This window comes from Dioscorea cayenensis, chromosome 2, assembly GCF_009730915.1.
Source record: "Dioscorea cayenensis subsp. rotundata cultivar TDr96_F1 chromosome 2, TDr96_F1_v2_PseudoChromosome.rev07_lg8_w22 25.fasta, whole genome shotgun sequence".
NCBI classification, from domain to species: domain Eukaryota; kingdom Viridiplantae; phylum Streptophyta; class Magnoliopsida; order Dioscoreales; family Dioscoreaceae; genus Dioscorea; species Dioscorea cayenensis.
Window position 1 is genome coordinate 21,236,113 of NC_052472.1, and position 18,154 is coordinate 21,254,266.

General features: G+C 33.9%; 1 pseudogene; it reads right to left on the reverse strand.

Moving 5' to 3' along the window:
- Nucleotides 1-13,827: 13,827 nt before the first annotated feature.
- LOC120274737 lies at nucleotides 13,828-16,293 on the reverse strand (annotated as a pseudogene).
- Nucleotides 16,294-18,154: the final 1,861 nt, after the last annotated feature.

Genomic DNA, 18,154 nt, shown 5'->3' on the forward strand with positions numbered 1-18,154 from the left:
TAATCGGTGTTTTTAGCGATATCTGCAAACTTAAAGGGTGTTTTTGGCAATTTCCACTATTATTTATTCATTATTATTATTATTATTATTTTTTTATGTGTCTGGTTTCATGTCATACGGAATTGTTTCAGTTGTGTGATATCTGTATGTTGTCTTACCTTTATTTATTTATTTATTTATTTATTAAATGATAGCATAATATAATAAATTATATATTTTTTAACAAATAGTAATTATTAATTTGAAAATTAAACATTTTAATTATATTCATATATGATCACAATATATTATGCACCAGAGAAACATATATATTTTGTTTTGAGTTTCGATTTTTTAATTGTTAAATCCCAAATTTATATTCTATTCACTTGGATTGATCTCATATTTCAAAATTGTCTTAAACTTTAATAATGTTTTTGAAATGAATTCTATTGAAGTTAAGTGAAGGCACTATCCGTCAAAGACATGAAAATTATTCTTTCAAAAATTCTGATAATAATTAATAAGATTATAGTGAAACATGTACAACTACTAATAAGAATATAAAAATATAATGGCATAAAAAATTATTTAATTTATAATAAATTTTATTGTAATATTTTTAAATTTTATAATTTTAAAAAATATTTTAATATGATAGAAATTCATCAAATTCAAAGTTCGATGATTTGAAATCAAAATTGGTTGCTTGATTTACACGAAAATAAAAATCAATGAAAGGTATGCATGGACCACTACTCCTAAAGTTGTCCTTTGGATAACTTTTTCAACTAAAATAAATTTTTTTTTGCAGGGACTTACACCAAATTCGTAAGGTACTATAAATAAGGATATAAGAAAATCACTTGCCATTCCATTGCGTGGTTATTTACATATTTGGAAAAACCAAAATCTTGATTATGACAATACTAATTTTAATGTTATATACATATATTTAAATTTAAACATAATATTTGTAAAATATAATAAATATTCATTTTCAATGATAAAGTCTTGCGGTTTCAGAATAAGCCATACCTAAAAAAATGCTTAATTACTTTTAGCCGATTGTTTACTTTCTGGGCATCATATTGTTTTATTTTAATATAATAATTAGTTAAATTTCGATTTTTCAATATTGATGTCATTGATTGAACCCTATGAGTAAAAAAATGAGTAAAAACTTTGATTAGTTACCATATAATTATATTTTTTATTTTGATCACTAACTCTTGATTTGTATCTTTTTAGTTATTAAATACCAAATCTTTTTCACTGAGAGGGTACCCCTAAGCTTCCAACTAATTTAATCTGACGTGGTTGCTAGAAAGTACAAGTCGCCAATATTTAAAATTTGTTTAATCCAAAGCTGGGCCTGACACATCAGCTAGCTAGAGGTAAACCAAGGCAACAAAATCTTTGTCATCAGACCATATCAACTAAGTTTTTAACATAATACACTCTGTTTAGACAACTCAGCATCTTCTTTTGAGGGATCATCGTCCCCGGCCTTCATCCAAGAAAGGGAGAGAGAAGGGGGTTTGTTGTTCGAGCTCCGGAGATCCCTTTCTTCACTAGTGGGGAAGTGAGCAACGAAGAGGAGGAAGACCAAAGCCCCACGCAGCCGCGACGACAGGTGTTAGAGCAAGAACAAAAGCCTTTTCTGTTTAGAACTTTCGCGACATGGACGAAAAATGGGGAGATAAGACGTGAATGGTGAGCACTAGCTGATTGAGTCATTTTATTATCTCATTTTTTTCCATTATTTTGAAATATGGAAAAGATATGGACTCTAGGAATTACATGCGCAATAGCTTAAACCCGACCAATCTAGTAGGGTTTCGTGAGGTTTATCCATTGAAGAATTTTCATAAACAACTAATTTATTGAAAGAGTGGGTATTTATCGTTAAGGGTTTTATGTGTGCCATGACATTCTTATGATAGATTTCCCAAACGACAACTTTTTGTAAGGCACACAATATAAATGTGTGTGTGTTTTGCATGTATTAGACAACACATTGAATATTTTATTCAACACTTCCTGACAACATATGATTTTTTTCTTCATTATTATTCTTTTGGGTGACATTGATTTACTCCCATTATCATAAGGCTAATCAAGATAAGGTGAGAATCTGTCTTTGACATGTTATCTTGATAGGCTGGAAATAATTTATTTAGAAATTTTTTACATGAGCAGAATGTCAGGAATTATTTTTAGGTGTATTTTTGACTAAGGTTTTTTTTTTTTTAACTGATGTAACCTTTTGTATTTCATTTCACATCTCAATGAAAATATTCGTACTTCACAGCTAGACAAATCCCCATTGAATTCATCCATTGGATGTTCTAACATACAACATTGTTTAATATTTAATATTTTTTTTCACATGTTACAATTTTAGTTAAACATAAAACATTGTATCAATTTCATTAGTGTCTAAACAGGTATGTCCTAATCTAATTAATTCACAATTAGTAGTATGCATATGTTGAACTAATTTTTTTTGGACACTTTAGATGCTTCAAATACCTGATCAGATCCTCCCTAGCAAAACTGCTTCAATCTAAAATATTGAAACATTTGCAAATCTATCAGCTTCACCCATGTCATTGGTATACTTAGTGTATCCTTTAATGTTATTCATCCAAAATCAATAACTGCAATAGTTTCTTTAAACACTACAAGTAGATAGAGATGCTCAAGCCACCCCCAAAGTATCAACTACAGATGGAGCTGAAATAGAGAAGCAAAAATTAAACACAACAGGATGGAAAAGGCAACTTCTATCAAAAATCCAGGCAAGGAAGAAATTCCCAGCAAGGTCCCTAGTCTTGCGAGTAGAAGTGAAGGAGACAACTGTTGAAGGTAACAACAAACTAGGTGGTGCAGAAAAAAAAAAGGTGTGGCTTCCACCTGGCCATGGTAGTTGTAGTGGATCTGGAAAACCTTAAAAGAAGGGCTTCACCATATTTTGTACTTATTTTTTACTCTTTTAAAATTCAGGGGACTAGTGGGGACCTTGTCAACTTCAACTTTGAATGTTGTCCTAGTCTTGGTGTATTCATTTTACCATTTTTGTTTGTTGTTGAAAGTGCCTGTAATCTACAAAATGCTTACTTGGTCATTGTGTATTCATTTTTCATTTTTTTTTTTTTTTTGGTTGAAAGTGTTTCAATTTTGCTTTGGTGAAATACTAATCTTTGTACAGAAGCCAAAATGTAAATATGCAGCAGAACATTTTGTTGTGTTCAAATAATCTGATATGTTAAAGTGAATGTTATTCATTCTGTGCTTGTGAGAAAGTGAGAAGCTATTATAATAGACTATAGATAATAGATTGTTAGTGCCTAAAAAGCCTTCACATTCATTAATTATTGGATAACCATCATTAATCATTCATTATACATCCATAGATGATTCTTGAATAGTTTCATCAACATCATGGAGTTAATTTAGCTCTTAAATGCATACGGGTAACAAATTGATGTTCTCTATGATCTACATGATAAGAATATACAAAGCTTGCCGAGAAACACACTCGAGTAAAAAAGATTGATCTCCATTGGAATAAAATAAAATTTTTAACTTTCCATATGAAGCCAGATAATCACCATAAAATTTTTTCATTGATTAATTTAGGGCACACCATCTTTTGATTTGGTACATGATTGTCTAAACTTTCATTCATGAATTCAACTATTAGCAAATTTGGCTATAAACCAAAGAAAAAAAAACATAAATGGCTCCTGTCGCAGGCTGCTACTTGTGGATTTGGTCTTCCTCCTCTTAGTTGTTGGCTTTCACACAGGTGAATAAAGAGATCTCCGGTGAAGGAAAAGCCCATCGAACGAAGAACCCCCTTCTCTCTTCCTCTCTCGGATGAAGGTCGGGGACGATGGTGCTGACTTGGATCGATGTTGAGTTGTCTAAACAGAGTGTATATATATAGTATATTGAAATCTCAACTGACATGGCCAGTTGACAAGGATGCTGCTAGATTGGTTTATCTCTGGCTGATATGTCATGCCCAATGTGGATTAAATAAATTTTAAATATTAGTAACGTGTACTTTCCGGTAGCCACATTGGATTAAATTGGCCGAAATCTCTTGGGTAACCTACTTGTGAAAAAGAATTAGTATCTAATGACCAAAAAAATACAAATCAAAAGTCAATGACCAAAATAAAAAATGTTATAGTACAGTGACTAATCAAATTTTTACTTGTACAAAAATGAAATATATATATATATATTAATTGTGGGAGTGGTAGTTTGAGTAAATATTAATTATGTCTAATTTGGCATATTTTATCAAAGTAAATTAATAAATAACATTTTTATCAAATAAAATTAAAAAAACAGATTTATCACTTTTAAAAGGAAGAAAATAAAGTATGGTGTTAATGTTAATGGTATTATTTTTTATTATTATTGTTTGATAATAGCATAACTAAGAAATCTGACTTGAGAGTTGTTGTTTGGAGTGGAATTTTTCTTTTTCTTTACTTTTTTTTAATGTCAGTACATGGAATTCTAACGCTGATCACAACTACTGTAGCATGAATGAAAGTACCTATTTATCAGCAGGTCAATGACTGTCCAACGACATTTAATATTTTTTTTTAAATAAACCATAATTTATTCAAAGACAAAAAAGACATTAATATGTTATTCATACCTCCAACTCTATGCAAGTACTTACCCAACCCTATGCAAGTACTTACCCAACCGATACTCATCCGTTTTCTATGTAATTTTACAAGTGAAAGAAACATATACTAGTACTTACCCGTTCTAGGTGGCTAGTCATGGATCTACAAGTATGGGCTCATATTATTTTAATATATTAGGATTTCTCTTGGGTTGTAAAAGAACCAATATGTTCGTTAAAAGCTTGAATGCTCAATTCGGCTCAGCTCAGCTCGTTTATTAAAAGCCCATAAGGTAAACAAACTGAGTTTGAACACCATCAAGCTCGATTTGTTAAGGCTCATGAACAACTCATATAAAATATCATTAAAAACTCGCTTACAAAAACCATTTAAATGCTCATTTAACAAGTTTATTTATAAAAATCATTAATAGAATTATTTATGTATCATTAACAATCTCATTTATGCAAATTATTTATGGAAACTTTTATAGCAATATTAACATTGTCATCTATGGGATTATTAATAATAATGTATTGTAAAAATATCACACTAATTTTTAAGTATAGATTTAAGAAAAATAAGATTAATTTATAATTTTTATTATAAAAAGGTCCAATATTAATTTTAAAACAATATTTTTTTAATAATAAAATTATTATGATGATGTATTACTTATGAAAAATGACCGATCTTTATCAATTAAATGAGTTGAACTTGAGGGTTTTACTATTTATGAAGCTTGATGTAGGTTCGAGCTCGGCTCGGCTCAGATAAAAGAAGCTCGAGCTCGGTTAAAATAATAGCGAGCTGATAGGGATGCAAGTGTATGTGTTGATTATGTAATAAAGTGTGCGTGGAAGCAAGATGTCGGTCTATAGGAAAGATTAAGAGTACTAGTGGTAAACCTAGTTCCAAAAATTAACCTAAACAATTGAGTGTTGTATATTGTTAGAGTTATATTATAGTTTATATTTGGTTAATGGGTCATATTGGGCCCATACCACAAAACCCTAGTATTTCTCTATATATATCCTTGTACTCCTTTACTAATGACATATACAAATTATTTCTCCTATTCTCACATGGTATCAGAGCTCTAGGTTAAACCCTAGCCGCCGCCGCCACCGCCACCGCCACCGCCACTCCAAACCCTAGTCTTCCACCCACCGCCGCCACCTCTACCACCAGCCGCTGTTCATCTCTTGCTATTCTCGTTGGTCTATGGGCACCTGGTGATGTTCCTCAGCCCTCACCAGTGATGCCCTTGTCTTGTTGGTAAAGGATTTGTCTTGTCGTCGTCATGTCTTCGTTTCATGATTCTTTAGTTAAGAATCTCCATTGTACCTCGCAAAAGTTGGATGGAAGGAACTATGTTTTTTGGGCGCAGAGTTTTGAGCAGTTCCTTATGGCTCATAAGAAATCGTCGTACCTCACGGCAGATCCGCCGGACTCGAAGGATGCCAAGTATGCTGATTGGCTTGCTGAGGATGCTACAGTGCGCTCATAGTTGATCGGTAGTATGGAGCCGGATATTGCCCGAAGTGTGGTGATGTTGACTACTGCAAAGGCAATTTGGGAGATGTGCAGATTGACATATGGAAATGAAAAATAATATCTCTCATGTTTTTGAGTTGTATGAGCAACTCGCTTACGATCCGTCAAGGCGATCGTATCGCCCCCTCGCTCTTCACTCACATCCGTAGCCTGTTGGATGAGCTGAATATTTACCATCCATTAGTTCTTGATCTGGCCACCCTTCGTCGTTACCGGAATGAAGTTGTAGTCATTGCATATCTTTCCGTGCTCCCCTCGAGATGCAAAACCCAGTGTAAAGGGCTCTATTCCGAGTTCGAGAGAATGCCCGATCTTGCTCGCTGCTTTATGCTCGCGTGCTTCTCCCTGCCTTCTACATCCACATCTCCGCTCGGCCGTTGTGTCCTCCGATCGATCCGCTTTGCTAGCTTCGTGGGCGTGGTGGTAAAGGCTCCTCTCGTGGTGGTCGAGGAGCTGGCCGTGGTGATTCTCATAATAGGTTTGTGTGTACCTTCTGTCGACGGCCAGGCCACACTGAGGATCGTTGTTGGGATAAGCATGGTCGCCCGACAGTGGCCAATGCTAGTACCGAGGTGGTCGATCCGTCACCCACTTCTAGTGCCGAACAGCTTTGTTACTATCTCTCGGTCGACTTTTGCACGGTTCCAGCAGCCTACGAGGGCACAACGCCTCACACCACGCCTCTTCTTCCGCTTTCCCTCGGTAATGCCTTTCTTGCTTCGAGTGACGCTCCTAGATTATTGACTCGGGGCCTCTTCTCACATGCATGTACAAAACCTTTTTTTCCAAAAATCTTTCTCCATCTATTTTTTTCATTCTGTGGCAATTGCCGATGGACGATCGTGCTTAGTGTCCGGAGAGGGAGTTGTACAGGCTTCCTCTCAGCTTAGACTAAATGATGTTCTTTGTGTACCTGAATTTTCTGTCAACTTGCTATCCGTTTCTGCGATCACCAAACATTTGAATTGTAGTGTAACATTTTTCCCTTTTCACTGTATTTTTCAGGATCTGCAGACAGGGAAGAGGATTGGTTTGGGGCGTAATTGTGGTGATGGTGTATATACATTGGTGCGTGATGATATTCCTCGTGGTTTAGCAGCATCTGTTTCTGACTCAGAGTCATCACTCATATGGCACTGTAGATTGGGTCACCCTTCTCTTAGTCGTCTTCAGGAAACTTTGCCTTGGATTCGGGTTGAGTCGTTTCAATGTGAGTCGTGTCAGTTGGGTAAACATCATCGTGCTACCTTTAAACGTTCTACTCTAGTGTCTAGTCGGTCGTTATTTGATTTAGTTCATTGTGATGTTTGGGGACCTTCTAAGGTCGCGTCTATTTCTGGTCATCGTTACTATGTTGTGTTTGTTGATGATTTTTTTCCCGAGTGTCTTGGGTATATTTGTTAAAAAGACCGCTCGGTCTATTCGTCGATGTCCTTCAAAAAAATTTATTTTTGGAAATAAAAAAATCAATTTTCCATTGTTCTCAAATGTCTTCGCACCGATAATGCTTTTAGAATTTGTCTCTTCTCATCGTAGAATTCTTTATGATGCGCCCTTTGGGATTATTCATCAAACCACCAGTCCACACACCTCTCAACAAAATGGAGTAGCTGAAAGAAAGCATCGTCACATCTTGGATGTTGCACGCACTCTCTTGGTAGAGCGTAATGTTCCTATATATTTGTGGTCTGATGCTATCTTGACTGTAGTCTATCTTATTAATCGTATGCCTTCTGCACCCTTAGGGGGAGAGGTTCCTTTACGTCGTCTTCTACCTAATACCGAGTTGTTTTACTTATCCCCTCGTGTTTTCAGTTGTGTTGGTTTTGTTCAGGATTTAACTCCTAGTTTGGACAAGTTGCGCCCGCGTGCGCTTAAATGTGTTTTTGTTGGTTATTCCCGCACCAAAACTGGATACCGGTTGTTTCATCCGACTAGTCGGAAGTATTTTGTGTCTATGGATGTCATGTTTTTTGAGTCTCAATCATTTTTCTCTGATTCAGTTTCTCACAATATGCTAACTACGTCATCTGATATTGTTCTCCACATCCCTGTCTCGGTCCCTCCGCTTGTGCCTATGCCTAGTGTGACGCCTCCTCCATTGGATACAGATGTTGGTCATTTTGGACAGGTTTATCATCGACGGCAACATGTACCACCGCCAGCTCCGCCCCCTCCGGTCCTCTCCCCAGACCATGCAGATCCGTCTCTTGATCTTCCCATTGCCTTTCGCAAAGGTATTCGTTCTTGTACTAAACATCCCATCTCCCTTTTTGTTTCTTATGATAATCTTCACCCGTCCTTCAGCACATTTGCTCTTTCCTTGTCTGCTGAGTCAATTCCCAGGAACTACCAGGATGCGCGTTTGCTTCCACAATGGCAAACGACAATGGATGAGGAAATGGAAGCCTTGAGATCTCGTGGTACATGGGCGCTTGTGCCTCGCCCTGCTGATGCCAGCGTCGTCACTTGCCGATGGGTCTTCTCTGTCAAGCACAAAGCGGATGGTACAGTTGATTGCTACAAAGCCCGGTTAGTGGCCCGTGGTTTTACTCAGACTTATGGTGTTGATTATGACTACACCATAATGGGTCTTTAGCGGCGTTTTTTTTAACATTTAGCGGCGTTTAAAAACGCCGCTAATTATCATAACGGCGATTTCAGAAAACGCCGGGCAAAACGCCGCCAAAGATAGTGTCGGCAATGTCCCAGCAATTATCAGCGTTTCAAGATAAACGCCGCTAAATTAGCGGCGCTTTTATTTCCTTTAGCGGCGTTTTATACCTTATAAAATAATTAATTTACGAATTATATTAGCGGAGTTTATTTGTAAACACCGCTAAATTAGCGGCATTTATCTTTTCTTTAGCGGCGTTTTTAAAAAATAATTTAAAAAATTAATGTAAATTTTTTTAACCTGATTTCTTTTTATAAAAAAGAAAAACAACTACTCTAATTGTTATTATTATTATTATTATTATTTCTTTTTTTAGATTTTTTTTCTTTATTTTTAAATTATTCTCTTTTCTCTTTTTTAATTATTATTATTATTATTATTATTATTATTATTATTTTCACTTTTTCCTCTTTTCTTCTTCTTCACATCTTGTTTCTTCCTCTTCTAGTTTCTTCATCATCATCATCATCATCATCATCATCTTCTTCTTCTATTTTTTCTTCTTCTTCACATCTTGTTTCTTCTTCTTCTTCTTCTTCTTCTTCTTCTTCTTCTTATCGCGTCGTCATCATCGTCATCACATTCTTCATCTTCATCTTCATCATAACTTGGTATCATTTTCACACTTTTTTCAATATCAAAGAGTATTTATAGAAAATAAAAACTGATGGAATTTAGCGGCCTTTTTCTTAAAAACGCCGCTAAATAAAAATTTTAAAATTAATGGCGCCAAATTCAAATTTTCTCGAAAAATGGCGAAATTTTGAATTCTAAAAAATTTGGCGGCGTTTTTATGCATAAACGCGCGCCGCTAAAGTTTAATTTTGTAATTTTTAAATTAAAAAAATTAGATTTTCACGGCGTTTTTTGGGACAAACGCCACGGACTTTTTAATTTTATAAATTTTCAAATAAAAAAATTTTTACCATCTCGCGGCGTTTTTGAAAAAACGCCGCTAAATCTAAATTTTTTGGCTTTTAAAATTTAATTATATCATAAATTTAGCGGCGTTTTTGGTTATAAATGCCGCTAAAGTACAGTACTTTTATGGCGTTTTAACAACGCCGCTAAATATAAATTTTATTAGTTTCAAATTTTATCATATCAGGAATTTAGCGGCGTGTTTTCTAAAAACGCCACTAATTACATTCCTTTAGTGGCGTTTATTATAAAAACGCCGCTAAACATAAATTTTGTGCTTTGAAATTTAATAGTATTATGACTTTAGTGGCGTTTTAGTAAAAAAATGCTGCTAAATATAAATTTTATGACTTTGAAATTTAATAACATCTAGAATTTAGCGGCGTTTTTTACAAAAACGCCGCTAAATTACAGTACTTTAGTGGCACTTGCAGAAAAACACTGGTAAATTATTTTTTTAGTGGCGTTTATGTAAAAACGCCGCTAAAGTCATAAATATAGTGCCGTTTGGAAAAAACGCCGCAAAATAAATGCCGTTAAAGACCCATTATGGTGTAGTGTATGCTGAGACTTTTTCACCAGTTGCTCATCTGAATTCCATTCGCATTCTGCTGTCGGTAGCTACGAATCGATCATGGACTCTCTGTCAACTTGATGTGAAGAATGCCTTTCTCTATGGAGACTTAGTTGAGACAGTGTTTATGGAGCAACCTCCGGGGTATGTTGCTAAGGGGGAGAATCTAGTCTGCCAGCTCAAGAAAGAGATCTATGGTCTTAAACAAAGTCCTCGTGCATGGTTTGACAAATTTAGTGTAATTGCAGTTGCAGATAGTTTTCGCAGGTGTAATGTGGATCATTCTGTGTTCTATAAGAACACTTCATCCGGTTGTGTTGTACTTATGTATATGTCGATGACATCTTGTTGACGGGTAGTGATCGCCAGGGAATTCAGAGAACTAAGGAGCATTTAATGAAGCATTTCGTTACACGAGACATGGGACGCACCCAGATACTTCCTTGGTATTGAGTTTGCGATATGCCAAAGGAAAGATGACGCTCTCACAAATGGGAAGTATGCGTTGGACTTACTTGAGGAGACTGGTTTATTGGGTTGTAAACCAGAGAATACACCTATTGAGCAGTCACCACCCTTTTGGGAGACATCTTCCCCATTTCTCAAAGATCCTGGTCAATACAGACGTTTGATTGGCAAGCTCATTTATCTAACTATTACTCGTCCTGATATACGTTACGCAGTTGGACTCTCGAGTCGGGTTTTATGCATGAGCCACGAGAGTTCACCCTGGCGGTGCTCCGAGGGTTCTTGCATATGTTAAAAAGAGCTCCCGAGAAAGGTCTTCTCTACAAGAATCATGGTCACCTAGACGTTACGAAAGATATTCCCGACTCGGGTTATGCTGGTGATAGAGGAGACAGAAAGTTTACGTCGGGCTTTTGTACGTATGTCGGTGGAAACTTGGTTATTTGGCGAAGCAAGAAACAGAATGTGGTTTCGAGATTAAGTGCAGAAGCAGAGTACAGATCGATGGAACAGACAGCTTGTGAGATGGTTTGGGTGCGATCTTTTTCTATCCGAGTTGGGATTCCCCTATCACAATACCCATGCAGATCGTTTGTGTGATAACCGAGCCGCCATCTTCATTGCAAATAATCCAACATTCCATGAGCGCACTCAAGCATGTGGAGGTTGATTGTCACTATGTTCGTGATATGGTAATCAAGGGAGTCATCTCTATGCCAGTATACCCGATCGTCCGAAAGCAATCGACGGATATCTTCACCAAAGGTTTAAATGTTAAAGTCTTTAGTAATCTATGTAACAAGCTGGGCATGCTCGATATATATTTAGTATTTCTCTATATATATATCCTTGTACTCCTTTACTAATGACATATACAAATTATTTCTCCTATTCTCACATATATGAATAAAAGAAAGTAAATGTAAAAAATACGAAATAAAACAAGAGGGAAAGGAGGGAAGGAGATGATGTCTCGGCATAGCATCACTCTAAGGTTTGATGAAGTGCATGACAAAGGTTGTTAAAGTATGCAATCCTATTTGAACCGAGAGGTTTATTGAATCATACTAAACCCCTCGGTAGAGGGTGAAGAGTAACTGAATCGGTGCATAGCTGATATAGTCATCCACACAATCGCATTAACACTTTATGAAACCTCACTGTGTGCTGATGAGAATCTCTTAAGTAGATAATATCTCTTATGGGGAGAGATTACCCCTAATCCAAATACAGAGTAAGATGCTATTTCTCCTAAAATATAATCCACATGATTGCAGAGCACGAAGATTACTCATTAACTGACTTGGGATAATTGAGGGAGGCAAGGTCTCCAAAGGACCCTATGTTTAGGTTTATTCACAATTCACTCTAATTATGGCATGCCTATGCTAGGTCGGAATTTCTTCTCGTCACCAAGCGCATCAAGTATGATAACTGGGGCTTTCGCCACAATAGAAATCAAGCATTTAAACACTGGAAATCAAGTATGATTCAAATATATTAGATTGCAATAAGGAAAACAAATAAATCACATGAATCCAACAACCAATGTCAAAAGATAAAGCTTAGAGTTCACTATGCCCAAACATCAAACAAATTAACCCTCCATCAATAGAGGGCAATCATTCAAGCAACAAGACTCAATGAGAGACATTGAAAGCAATAAAAACTTCCTCTCAATCGTGCCGGAGATGAATCATATGAGAAACCCTAGGTAAGCTTCTACGAACACTGCCAAGATGAACCTGATGACTATGATCAACCCTCCCCTTGAATGTGGATCAAAATCTCCTCCTAGATTAGCCCCTTGGGCCCTAGAGATTCGTATCATTTCTCCCATAGCTTGGCCTCTAAGAAGAAAGTCAAAGACAACAAAAGAATGCCCTAAAAATCCTCGTCAGATTTATTTATCACTATCAGTAAAATTTAGATATAGGCTTTTTTAAATATCTTATACTAAAGTTTTTCACGGTGGGGCTAATGTAGTTGAGTTTGAACTCTTTGGTTAATATATTTTTTTTTGGTGAAAATTGTTTGTAATATTTCAGCTAACTATTCAATATTTAATTAACAATGCATGATAAGGAAATCCAAACATGGCACCTAGAAGTCAAGCTCACAGTGGAAAAATATGAACTTCGAAAGCATAAGAAATCATTCATTAGTTTACTCTGATTGAATAGCCAAGTTCGATCAGTTCAAGGGTGACATGCCATCTAAATTTATAAATGCTTTATTACAATGATATATAGGAATTGGTCAATTTTAATTATGTAAAAATTATCAAAAAAGAAAGAAAGTAAGAAAGAAATTAACTGACGGATGTTTCCACTGACTAGCACAAGTCAATAGTCAATGGGAAAACCCTAAGTCAATAGTCAATGGAGAAACGCTAGAGCCTTTTATTATTATTATTATTATTATTATTATTATTATTATTATTATTATTATTATTATTATTAACCATTTTTATTTACTTAAAAAAAACGTAGAATTGATATGTTGAGTTAATTGGACACAACACCCGTATACTCACTATATGTGAGTTGAGATTTGAATCTCTTTTCAGTAAAGAACAAACATCTAATATAAGGGACCCGGTTCTAATAGACTAAGTCATTGATTAGCTCACTTTTTCATATTTAAATTTACATAAAAAATTAATTAAATGCAAATGAGTGCCAAAGCCCCAAATATTGTAACAAAAATGAAATTTGGAGCACTAATTCTTTATTATTTTTAATACATGTAATTTATTCATTTTTATTAAAAAAAAATTACATAAAAGACTTTGATTTGCCGTAAGTCACAAGTTGCATTTACTTGTAGAATTCCATGACAGAAAAACTATAAATATTACACACAAATTTGACTTTAGAAAAATCCACTTTCTTTTAGCAAGAAATTGATATTCCTGTTCAGTTCTTTTCTTTCCCTCCAGTAAAAGAAAGTCAACATAACAATATCAAGAAGCAAAGCATTCTTTTGCTTCATCAATTTTTAGGAATAACTTGCTCTATAACGATTAATTTTCCATCATCTGATAATGCCTTCAAACAGTTTTTTTCAATACCTTCATACAATCCGCATCACTCCAATTATGAAGTACCTCCTGCATACAAACATCATATTAAAGCCAAGCCATTTTTTTTTATATAATTTAATTTTTTAAAAATTATAACAATAATGATTTATCAATGAGAAATATTTCTAAACACATAATGAACTCACAAGTTATTTCATAATTAGTTTTATTTCATATTTGTAATATTTTGGCGTGAATAATGATAATCGAAGATATATTCTTTTATAAATATATGGACAAACCATAACAAAAGTACCTGATCTATCTAAAAGGTTTCACACATCACTTAACCTCCTAGTTGTGTGTTCATATATATATATATATATATATATTAAAATTTTAGATTTTATTATATACTTTCCATACATTTTTTATTTCTTTTTTTATGCATAAAAACTAATTAACAAACCTTCAGTAATATGGCATCACCACTAGGGACACTTTCAAACATGTCTCCCCCTGCAAACTCCACTCCTGCATGCAAACAATCACAACCAATTTTCTTTAATATAAATCTATGAATTAATATGACTTCTAAACATACAAAGAAAATTAGCTACAAGTTAAACAAAATTATGATTAACCTTCAATGGGTTGTGCTTGAGAGACCACTTTAGGTAAATCAAAGTTGACGCTTTTGATGTGTGGGTACTTGGATAGTATGATGGAAAGAATGCCCCCATGACCACCGGCCACATCCACAAGCACATTAATACTCTCAAATCCCTTGTAATTTTCAAGCATCTTCTTCATGAGCATGGTTGTCTGGTTGAACATGGCTTTGTTGAACATCTCACTGAAATGGGGGTCTTTGTCCTCATACTCAAACAATGTGGTTCCATGAGTCTTCACAAAAGGTGCACTCCCGTCTAACACTATATGTTTGATATTTGCCCTATATACGTAAAATCTAAGTAAAACTCTCATTTTTAATTAGATTATTCATATTCTTAATCAATAAGAAGTTTTTTTTTCAATAAAAGCTTTTTTCTCATATTCTTATACATACATACATGTAATGCATGTACTATATTTTTCACTCAATTTTGTTTGTTATAACTACTTCTCATCAACACAGATATAATTTTCTATTATGCATCTTTATCATGGCGAGGAGTCTTTAACTTTATAAAACGCAGACAAATCGCATGTCAGGGACATGTATAAGTGTAGAGTCAATATTTCAACACACTTATATCCTCTCTTTGCATGGATGAATCAAACCCCAACTCTTTTGCAAAGACACAAACACCCTAAGTATGGGATCCATTGCCAATATATAGACTAAGAGGTTGTTGACTTTATTTATTTATTATTTATTTTTATAAAAATTTTATATTAGAATATATGCATTTATATATATAACCTATCATCTATGAATTTTTATCCGGTAGTCTCTGTTCCGTGGTAACTACCACGGAACCAAGATGTGGCTCATTCTTAGCTATGGGTTTATAAATTTTATTGTTTTTATAATATAATTTAAGGATATATTAGTAATTATCTTAAAAAATCTATGACTTTTACTTTAGAAGTTATTAAATCGAGGTAATTTAACAGATGAGGTTGAGCCACATCTCGGTTCTATAGTATAACTACAACGGAACCGGTTCCGTGGGATCATCTCTCATCATTTAGGCCTTCTTAAATTTCAAATCTGAGAAAATTTATGGATGTGTACAACAGTCGCAAACGGTGACCATGTAACTCTATATATAGTATTTTTATAAATAATAATTATGAAATAAGGATCTATAAACAAATATCCCTGCTAAACACTGCATTTGTGGACGTGGTCATCCGCAGATAACATATGTTTATATATATATAACTTTAAAATGATTTATTATATACTTTTCACTCCACTCACTCAAACCTTTCGTCGCAACAAAATAAATAAATAGATAAATAAAAAGGTTATACCATGTATCCGCCCAAGCCTTGGAGAGATGCACTAGCATAAATGGAGCCAGAGAGACTCCATCCTCATCCTTAGTGAAGAACTTGCAAACCGGGCCCAGTCCATAGCGCCTCTTGCTCTTCCCATCCTCCTCTCCGACAACAACCTCGCACGTCATCACTTTGTGCGCGGCCAAGAACCGAAGCATTCTGTCGAGCACCTCGTGGGCGTCAGGGTTGCTGGTTTGGATCTTTGACGCTATCTCTTCCGGCGAGAGCAGAGCGCCGGACCCAGCTGCTGCCATGGTCTCCAGCACGTCCAGCTCGATCATGGCCTTCATCATCATCGGCAACGCGATGCCACATCCGAGGTCCATGGCGTCGTTGAATGCTAGTATTTCCTCCATTGGTGTTTTGCACGGGAGGTGTTTGTGTTTATTCCCAAGAGAAGTGAGAGTTCGTGGTTGTGGGTACTTGTTAGAGATGTGTTGTTTGGCCTTGGTTTATGGGTACTTTTATAGTGAAATTATATATTATAATAATTTTGTGTGAAAATTAAATTATATACATATTTATTATTATTGTTTTATTGGTGATAGGAATTTGTTTGATAATTAGGCACCCAAGAAATTTCGCCTTTCATTATTAGCAGTGGAAAAACTTTTATTTTATTTTTATTTTTTTATTAAAAAAATTTGTTAGTGCACTGTAATAAAAAAATAAAAAAATAAAAACAATATGAAAAATTTTTGAAGTTAAATGGCTTTCTTCTTCACTCATGTTCCAACGATATGGAAAGAGACAGACATAATATAATGCAATATATTTTTATTATCTAATAGTGATTAAGATGATATATGATATAGTCAGACATGTACAACTACTGATAAGAATATATATATATATTTATTTATTTTTTTGAATAAATAAATATTTAAAAATTAAAAAAATTAAAAATAAGTAAAACATAATTAAAAAAATAACAAAATTACATATTGCAAACAACAACATCAACAATATCATTCAAACAACAACACCAACATCAACAATATCATTCAAAGTTTCAAACAACACCACCAACATGACAACATCAACACCAACATCAACAATATCATTTGAAAATGAGGAATGAAATAAAATGCAAGTATACTTATACTACAACAATAACAACCAGTGGCAGAACCAGAACTTACCGGTAGGGGGGCTGAAGTGAAAGTGTAAAAAAATTATCAAATAAAATAATTATCTACAGTAAAAAAAATAGTTCAATAATATAACTACAATTTGAATATACATATAGTGAAAAAAAGAACATTAACTATAATTTGAACTACTATTGTTGTCATGATGTATCTGACTAAAAAAAATAATTATGTTCAACTAAACAACTAAACAATCATTCAAGCACTCTAACATGTATAGTATTATATTATAACAACTAATTTATATTTGCCATGCCACATCATCAACTTCATTTGTTAAAAAAAATATTAAATTATTTTTATAAATTCTATTAATATTATTCAGAAACTTTTTATTGAAAATTTGAAATTTGAATGCCACATTATCAACTTAATTTTTTTCCCTTAAATTTTTATAAAATTTAAAATTTTGGCAACTTTTTAAAAATAAGAAAACTTGTTAATTAGTAAACCTATCAAAACCTTAACACGACAACCCATTATCAACTTAATTTTTTTAAAAAATTATTAAATTATTTTTATAAATTTTATTAATATTATTCATAAATTTTTATTGAAAATTTGAAATTTCAATGCCTCATTATCAATTTAATTTTTACCTTAAATTTTTTTAAAAATTTAAAAATTTAAGCAACATTTTGAAAAATAAGAAAAACTTGTTTTTAATTAGTAAAAGTATCAAAAAACTTAATATTGCAACCCATTATCAACTTAATTTTTTTAATTATTAAATTTTTATAAATTTTTATTAATATTATCCATAAATTTTTAATGAAAAATTTGAAATTTCAATCCCTCATTATCAATTTAATTTTTTTCCTTATTTTTTTTTATATTTTCAGTAATTTTTAAAAAATAAAAAAAACTTGTTTTTAATTAATAAAAATATCAAAAGTTCAACATTGCAACTCAAGGGAATTGAACCTGGGTGGGCACTAACCATCAAATTCTCACCGGCCACTCTAGCACATTGAGATTACATGATAATTACATACAAATAAAATATTATCTAATATTAATTTATATAAAAAGCCTAACTTCATCGGTGCCGCAAAACAACCTCACTGAGCCGAGGGGGCTGAAGCCCCTGCTCGCGCCCCCTTGGTTCCGACAACAACAAAATACAAGCATACA